Source organism: Mus caroli, unplaced genomic scaffold (genome assembly GCF_978045245.1).
Source record: "Mus caroli unplaced genomic scaffold, Mus_caroli_1 scaffold_13, whole genome shotgun sequence".
NCBI lineage: Eukaryota > Metazoa > Chordata > Mammalia > Rodentia > Muridae > Mus > Mus caroli.
Window position 1 is genome coordinate 68,848,357 of NW_028227268.1, and position 8,516 is coordinate 68,856,872.

Sequence of the window (8,516 nt, forward strand, 5' to 3'; positions counted from 1 at the left end):
GGGTGGGGCAGGGGTCACTTTTGTGACTAATAACCCAATCATGGAAAATGACAGTTTCCTGAGCCATTCGACCAGAGGTAGCCACATAACTCTTTATGATGTGGCCAAAAATTCCTCCTGCCACCACAGCCCTAGAAAAATGGGTCAAAGACATCTTCTATGGAACTCTCCAAGTGGGGGCTTAGTTCACACCATCTACTCCTGTGTCACCGACCTGCAAACACTGGCGCTGTTTTGACAACAAGGTCATGTTCCCTGCAGTGAGCTCAGCCTTGACTCGGAGTCAGTCATCAGTTCTCTCCTGCTTGTTCCTCCTTGGGGGAATGATTAGCTATGGAAGTCACAAAGGCTGTCTGGTGTTTGTCTCTGGAAATGTGTCCATAGTGTCTCTGAGGTCTGCAGGGGTATCTAATCCTCACAAGACACTTACAAATGGCTGAGGACTATGTTGGCCTAAATATCTGTCATCTAAGATGGCATACTCTCTCTTTCTGTGTATGTGTGTGTTCACAGGTACACATGCATGTGTGTGTATGGCATGTGTGTGTATGCCATGGGTCAGCAGGTAGAGCAGTGGCTCTCATTCAGCCTTCCTAGGGCTGCGACGCTTTAATACGGTTCCTCATGCTGTGGTGACCCCCAACCATAAGATTATTTTAGTTGCTACTTCGTAACTGTAATGTTGTGACTGTTATGAATCAATCGTAACAGAAATACTTTTGGAACTAGGGGTTTGCCAAAGACCCACAGGTTGAGAACCACTGAGGTAGAGTGTGGGTGTTCCTCATTAAGGCGCTGTCCACCTTGTTTGTGTCTCCTTTTCTGGAACTCACCTATTAGGCTAGGCTCTCATCCCCCAGTGCTGGAGAAGGGAAGTACGTGTATGTCAGCAGTCCTGGCTTATCTTCACATGGGTCCTGGGAATTGAACTCAGGTCCTCAGGCTTTAGCACTTTAGCCACTAAGCCACCTTGGGTTTTTGGCACTAGGCTGCAGTTGATGGCTGGCTGCTAGATCCAATGCGCATGGTGCTTTCCCCCTGAGTATCAAGCATCCCATTGGCAGTGGGGTATGGTACATCTTGTACCTGGTCTGCATTCAGTGCTAGGATGAGCTGTGGGTCCTGGGCCACCTCTCCCAGCATGCTGAGATTTAGCTACTTCCCAGATATTGGGCATGGCCTTCTGTTGCAAGCGTTGCAGTGGAAGTCATAGGAATAAAGCAGCAGATTGAATTGGGTTTGAAGCTCAGGCTTGTGCTGACTCATAGAGGACCAGCGTGGAGGTGAGCAAGGGGTCCCTGATTTCAGGCAGTGGTAGACAGAAAGTGCTTAGCTCTGAGAGCTCCAGCCAGTAAACGCTCAGGACCAGCATTGCCCCTGCAAACAGGGCTGGGATCTCCAGCATGGACATCCCACAGATCTGAGGAGAAGTTAAAAGCTGAGGATGGGTTGATCTAAATGCCAGCCACCCAAGATGGTCCAGAAGCCTCATCTGATCTCTGGCTACGGCTGGGTAAGGCTGATGGCCTTGTCCTGACAGGACCCTAAGAAGCCTCTAGTCAGTCTTTAGTAAGGGACAAGAGGTCCTGTGTCTGCCTGGCACAGTGCCGGGCTTTTGCTGACTCATAGAACTCTGCCTGGAGCCCAAGGCCCAAAACAATGATTCAGGCAGCTCGGAATCCAGGGAAAACCAGCTTCGCTTTCCACCAGAGAGACCAGCCCAGCTGGGCATGAGCTCACCGGCCAGACAGTGACAGGGACAGTGGGAAACTGCCCATCCTTTATAGGCAAGAAGAAAAAAAGGCTGAGTTTTCAGCTGAAACATTCTTTGAAAACCCCATATCAACCCATCTAAAATTAGCTTTCGGCATCTAAATCACTTCCTGTTACAGAAACCACAGGCCCAATGCTTCAGTCACCGCTCTGCCTGCTAAAAGGGGGTGGGGGCCTGTGATGTATTAGTGCTGCACACCAAAACTGTAATGATTCAAAGGGGACATGGAAATCGGGAGCCCCTCTCCCTCACAGCATAAGGACTGTTATGCAAGGTCCATGTAGGCTACTGCTGCGGCAACAGGGTACAAACATGTACGAGCACAGCACGCATGCGCGCACAGCATGCCTGCATGCATAGCACGCATGCACGCACAGCCAGACTCACATACTGATAGGCACGGAGCAGAGCCTTCTCCACTTCTCCAGAAGAACTCCCACAGGGATGGTCTCAGCACACCTCTACCATGGTTCTTGTCTTTTATTTGTGAGACAGGGTCTCTCTATAGTCCCTGGCCGTCCTGGAACTCACCATGTAGACCAGGCTGGCCTCGAACTCACAGACACCTGCCTGCCTCTGCCTCCCAAGTTCAGGGATTAAAGATGTGTGGCACCAAACCCATCTGCTGTGGCTCTTCTAAATATAAAATGCATGAAGAAAGGAAGGCAGGTGTCTGGCCTGTTTCTGTGCCTATAGTTCTGTCCTGATTTCTCTTAAAGATTCTCTTAAAGGTTCCAAAGAAACAAGGTTAGCTCTGTGCTTAGTGTTTGGTCAGCCACTGCCAAATGTTTCCTGGGTAGGGGAAGCCAGGTGGGACATGGGCTAGAGACATAAAGCAAGTCAGAGGCCACCTCTGCATGTAAGGAGCTGACATGGAGGCAGCCATTTGAATCTCAAAGCTCTCCAGAAACCTTGCAGGCTTCAGGTCTGGACTGCAGGTGCCAGCAGCTGTGACAGATGAGCAGCCTAGCCACGCAAGGGAAGCTGATATGTGTCACAAACCTGGTGAGCTTCAGTCAGTGTCATGCGAACTCTGAGGGAAACTGGGTATGCACCTGATTGTTTGATTATGTTTGCTGCTGTTCTAGGACCCTTAGCAGTGATGTCCACTGTACAGAAGTTTCTCAGTAGACACCTATGAGAAAAAAACCAGAGATGGAAGACTGGATGATGTTAGCACTGAGTACCTACCAGCTCCCTACCTGGACACACAAGGCAGCGTGTCCCTCAGCAGTGCCTCTACAGTGGGGCTGCTGGGATGCCAGGTACCACCTGCCTGCTTCCATAGGAATGATCCAACTGGGTGGCCTTGGTGGCTTCATCTTGCAAGTACAATGACTGGCCTCGGTGAAATCATCTTCAGCATGATAGAGGCCTGGCATCAAATGGAGTCTTCCTATAATGATGACAGAACTGTGCCCATTATGCCCCTCAGTGCTCTATGGTAAAAAGACCCAACCTCCAGGTAACTGGGTTGCCAGGTGACCATGCATACTCTCACGAGCATGGCTTATGCATTTCCTAAATATTTCAGGTTACTGGGAAAAAAAATCCAATTGAACATTCACAAGGCCTCAGCTTGGGGAACTAGGGATTCACAGGCCTCCACATTTGGGTATGCCTGGCTAGAACTAATGGAGAACTTTCATCCGAGGATATGGAGGATCAGAGAGAATCCAGAGTTCCTCACAGGCTGTTGGGTTAATGAAGCAAGGGGGATTATCAGCACTGGAATGGCTCTTGTCTGGGTCAACAAAGCAAATGAGGGTCTTCAAGAGAGCTGAGATCCTGGTGGTGGTCAGCATCCTTTTACAGAACAGACTATTTCCACATGCTTCCTTTAAGTTAAGCCCTAACTAGTCACCGAGAAGCCAATGAAAACATAAGTGTGTCCCTCTATAATCATATGTTCCACTGAAGACAAGTATAAGGGTTTGTTGTTGTTGTTATTGTTTAATAGGATCTCCAGTAGTTCAGGCTGGCCTCAAACTCACTATGTAGCTTCGGACAACTTCGAACTTCTGATCTCCCTGCCTCCATCTCTAAAGTGCTGGGATTACAGAGGTGTGTGTCACCATACCCAGTTTATACGGTTGGGGAGATCGAACCTGGGGCTTTGTACATGCTAAGCAAGCATTCTTACCAACTGAGCTACATCTCCAAGCTCCCAAGATAGGTAATTATAATACCAAATTGTAAGTACAAAGCCAGAGAGGTCATAGGGAGAGATGGGGTTTTGTGGGTACACAGAGAATGTTTACGCAAGCCAGTCTAGGGGCAGGGTACAGTTCTGGTTGACTGTGATAGAACTCAACAGGAATAAAGTATCACTAAGCTGAGTGAAGAGATCAAGAGATTATGGTCAACTGGTTGTATACCTAGAGTTCAGTGAAATTTGACTATGGAAAATCTTCTAGTGTCATTTCCTACAGTAGTGGATAGATTTTTAAAATGATACTGGCAACAGAGACTACTCATCCGGAAAACACTGCATACCGCTGTTGGGTTTTAGGTAGGGTTGAGTGATTCGAGGGAACTAAGATGGGCTACTGGGGAATAAAGAGTCTATTAGAAGAAATAATGATGCCATGGACAGACAGAAAGAGGGGCAACAGCATGAGGGGAGGTCCAAGGAGTATTTAGGCCACAGCATCAGAGACAGGCAGCATGGTGGATTCTCTGAAGAGATTCAGAGCATACACGGCAGAGGAGAGAACCTCTTCTTTTCCATTTTGAGGACTGGAGAAGGTTCACAGCAAAAGCCTATATATAGCCAGGCTCTCTGATTCCCCAGCAGGAGGCAGTGAAGTGGTGGGGTGTGGGGAGCAGGGTGTGGTACCCCCTTCCATGTAAACTTACTACCCAAGGACTCACATTGTCTCAGGCGATGCCTGGATGTATCTGTGAGAGGCCTGCGCGAAGGCTGGATTCCAAATACATCCTTACAATTAAGACTGCGGTGGGTACGCTTTGAGCTCCAGGATTATATCAGCAAGCTACAGGGATGTAGTTAATAGTGCAACCTTAGAAAAGGTGCCAACCAGGGCAAGACAATACTAGTTATCAACACTGTTGTTCAAGTATGACTAGTAGGGTCCCCACCTTTGCATTAAGATATGAAATATAGGACTGGAGAGATGGCTCAGTGGTTAAGAGCACTGACTGCTCTTCCAGAGGTCCTGAGTTCAAATCCCAGCAACCACATGGTGGCTCACAACCATCTGTAATGGGATCTGATGCCCTCTTCTGGTGTGTCTGAAGACAGCTACTGTGTACTCACATACATGAAATAAATAAAAATAAATCTTTAAAAAATATGAAAATAGGTATAGAATATTAAAAGCAAATTTTTATTTTAGATTGCTGGTTGTTCTGAACCTGTGTGTGTGGGGTGGGGGGGTGGAGTGGTCCTTTCACAGGGGTCGTATAGCAGATATCTTGTATATCAGATATTTACGATTAATAACATTAGCAAAATTACAGTTGTAAAGTAGCAACAAAAATAATTTTATGGCTGAGGCCACCACAACATAAAGAACTGTATTAAAGGGTCACAGCACAGGAAACTTGAGACCACTGTTTTAGATAAACTGAAAGGAATTACTGCATCTTCCATGTGAAACCACTTAATCCTACAATGACCTGATAAAGTAAATATTAGTGTCAAGCCCAATTTCTCAGATGAGAAAAATGACAAAAATAGAAGAAATAATTTTAAAAAGTTTGAATGCTTGACTAGGGAATGGCAGAGCTAGACTTTAATCTTGGTGGGTGTCCGACTTCAGTCTAAGCTGATCAGCATGGTACCTCTCTGCCCCTGGTAGTGGGAGACTACATGGGAATTTCAGATATAAAATCAACAAACCAAACATTGGAGAGTTCTCATATACATGGATGGTTTCCCTTCTGAGCATCGTAAATCCCAATTCTATCAAAATCAAGATCTGTGTAGGGTTTCTCACAAAGCTGGACAGGCTAACTGTGAAATTCATATTAGATAATTTCTCATTTGGGGGAATGAAGGTGGAAGATTCATATAAAAATATGAAGGATTCCCAACACCATGGTACTGATGCCAATGTAAACATAAGCCCATAGGTCAGAATGAGAATCCAGAAGAACGACATATTATCAAGTCATGGTTGCAGATCAGGTAGGAATGATGACTTCAATGCTATCTCATTCACTCTTCATTAGGGGTATCAGGTTTGCCCCAATGCGGTTAATAATTAGGAGTACAATGATATTCATGTACTTCTTACACAACAAGGATGAGTGTGGGCACAACACCTCATTGTCACTCTTTCTCTCTCATTAGAGCACTCCAACTTATCGAAGATTTTGGCAGCTTGTGTAGAATGAGGTATCCACCAGAAAAGTTCCAGATTCCAATACTTGTTGCCTTCTACAGTCTAGTTCACGTGAACAGGAGAAATAATGTTCTGCTTTTGACTATGCCTCACCACATAGGGCCAATGTGAATTCTAGAACTTGAAAATGTCTGTTGCCAGTTGTCATGTTAGCTTTAACAGTCAGTGTGACCCAACCTAGAATTAACTCAGAAGAGAGTCTCAAAGGACTGTGTACTTGGTTGGTCTGTGGGCCTATCTGTGAGAAACAATACTAATTAAGTTAATTGATATGGGATGACCCAGCCCACTGTGGGCGGCACCATTCCCAAGGCTAAGGTTCCTGAACTGCATAAGAGTGAAGAAATGGAGCTGAGCACAAGCAAGTAAGTGAGCATGCATGTATTCATCTTTCTCTGCTCTTGACTATGGATGTCTGATGACTTCTCTCAGGCTCTTGCTGTTGGGACTTCCCTGGAATGACAGACTCTTAACTAGAATTGTGAGCTGAATAAACCCTTTCTCTCCTTAAGTTACCTTTTTGTTGGGGTATTTTATCATAGCAACAACAACAAAAAAGTAGGACACTGAGAATATCAGCAATTTATTCTATCCGTGTAGTCTTAGGGAGTTTTCTGATCCTGCACACTCTCCTTCAGTAAGTAGGCCTATTAGAATCTACTGTAGGGACATTTCATATCATTGTGAAATAGATGAAGCTTTCAGTAAATAATATGAAGACAGTTGTTCATTAAATTGCTTAGGAATACTCTCATCTTTAAATAATGGAAAAATTCAACTCAAATTGATTTGATATACAGGAAGCATTATCAGCTTATGTAAATGACAATGTCCAAAACAGGTTAGGTGTCAGAACAAAGCTGACTACAGAATAGCCAGTGGGTGGAGATAGAAATGGGAGTCCTCTGATGAATCAAAGGCAAAAAGCAACAAGGGCCATGACAAGTTCAGCCCTGGGGGGGCAGTACCCAAAATGTAGACGGAGATGGAAGTATCTCCCGTCTGAGTGGCATTCCACTCCTAAAGCATTTTGCCCAAGCTTTGAGACTGACCCTCACTGTCTTTGGGCCATGGCTGGGAACAGAAGGTTAGGGTAGCATGGGGACAGAGAGGGTATGAACAGGAGTTGATACAGAACAGGAAATAGAAAGAGGCAGTGCTCTGTATCTGTTCACATACACAGGGACAGCTGAGGATGGAAGCATCACCTTCTTTCTCTAATGAGGAGCAAAATGTCTTCTACCCACAGATGTACTAGCCCTAATTCCCTTCAGTTAGCCAAGTTAGAGAGGAAGAGCATGCCCATCAGCCAGGGCCAAGAAAAGTCATTCTTTCCATGGAGAGATACCAGAGGCACTCAAGGAAGAGGGTGACCTTCTAGACCATCGTCCGAAGGCCTGGGGAAGACAGCTAGAGATGCTGTAGCCTTACCTGCAGGAAATGGAATGCTGGGGGTGGTGTGGTTCAGAAAAATACCCTTCGGTTTTTATTGATCCACTTCTACGTTTACCAAGAAGGTTCAGCCCAGACCGGCATTCTTGTCTCTCTCCACCCACTCTGCAGTGACTTCAAAGGAAACTTGTGGGGATTGAAGTGCTCCATCCCAGGAAGGGGAGAAGAAGAGGAAATCTCCCTTGAGGTTAAGGTGTGAGATGTGCGCCACGGAAGACCTCAGTGCTGAGACTTCCTGTGTCCACCTCCGGAGCCTCTCAGAGACCAGAAGAAGGTAATGAGTTCACTAGATACTTCACAGGAAGGCAAGTTTTCGACATCATTTTACAGCCGAGTGGCCTGACATCAACAGGGTAGGCATGTAAATGGAATCACTATTTAATTCATTTATGCCAGAACACAGGACTCACTTTGAAAGGGAGAGTGACCAGGGATAGGGACAATGATACAGCTCACTACCCCTAGCCCCACCCACACCCACCCTACTCCTAGTTCCATTCCAAGCCCCTAACCCCATCCCAGCCTTACCTGTCTCATCTTAGGGACCTTCATTCAGGCCAAGCCAATATTGATGGCTTTGAGGAGGGAAAGTTTCAAAACAGACCAAAATGAAGCAACGTTGGAGATTTTATTAGGAGACATTTTTGATGCAGAGGTTACTAAAGAAGTGATTGTGGGAGGAGTGGACCTTACCCAAGTATAGGACTGAGCTTATCCAGGGAGTCACACTTAGATGTCTCTACAGTGGGGACCAGGTGGCTCTCAACTCTCATCTCTAAAGGGTAATAAGAAACAGGACCATGAAAAACAGACCTCGGAATGATGGCGCTAGGCGAAGTACCATGGAAGTACTTGGGCACCATAGGTCTTCTTGCATATGTGATGTTTAAGGCAAAGCCTAGGAAAGTTATGACAGGGCA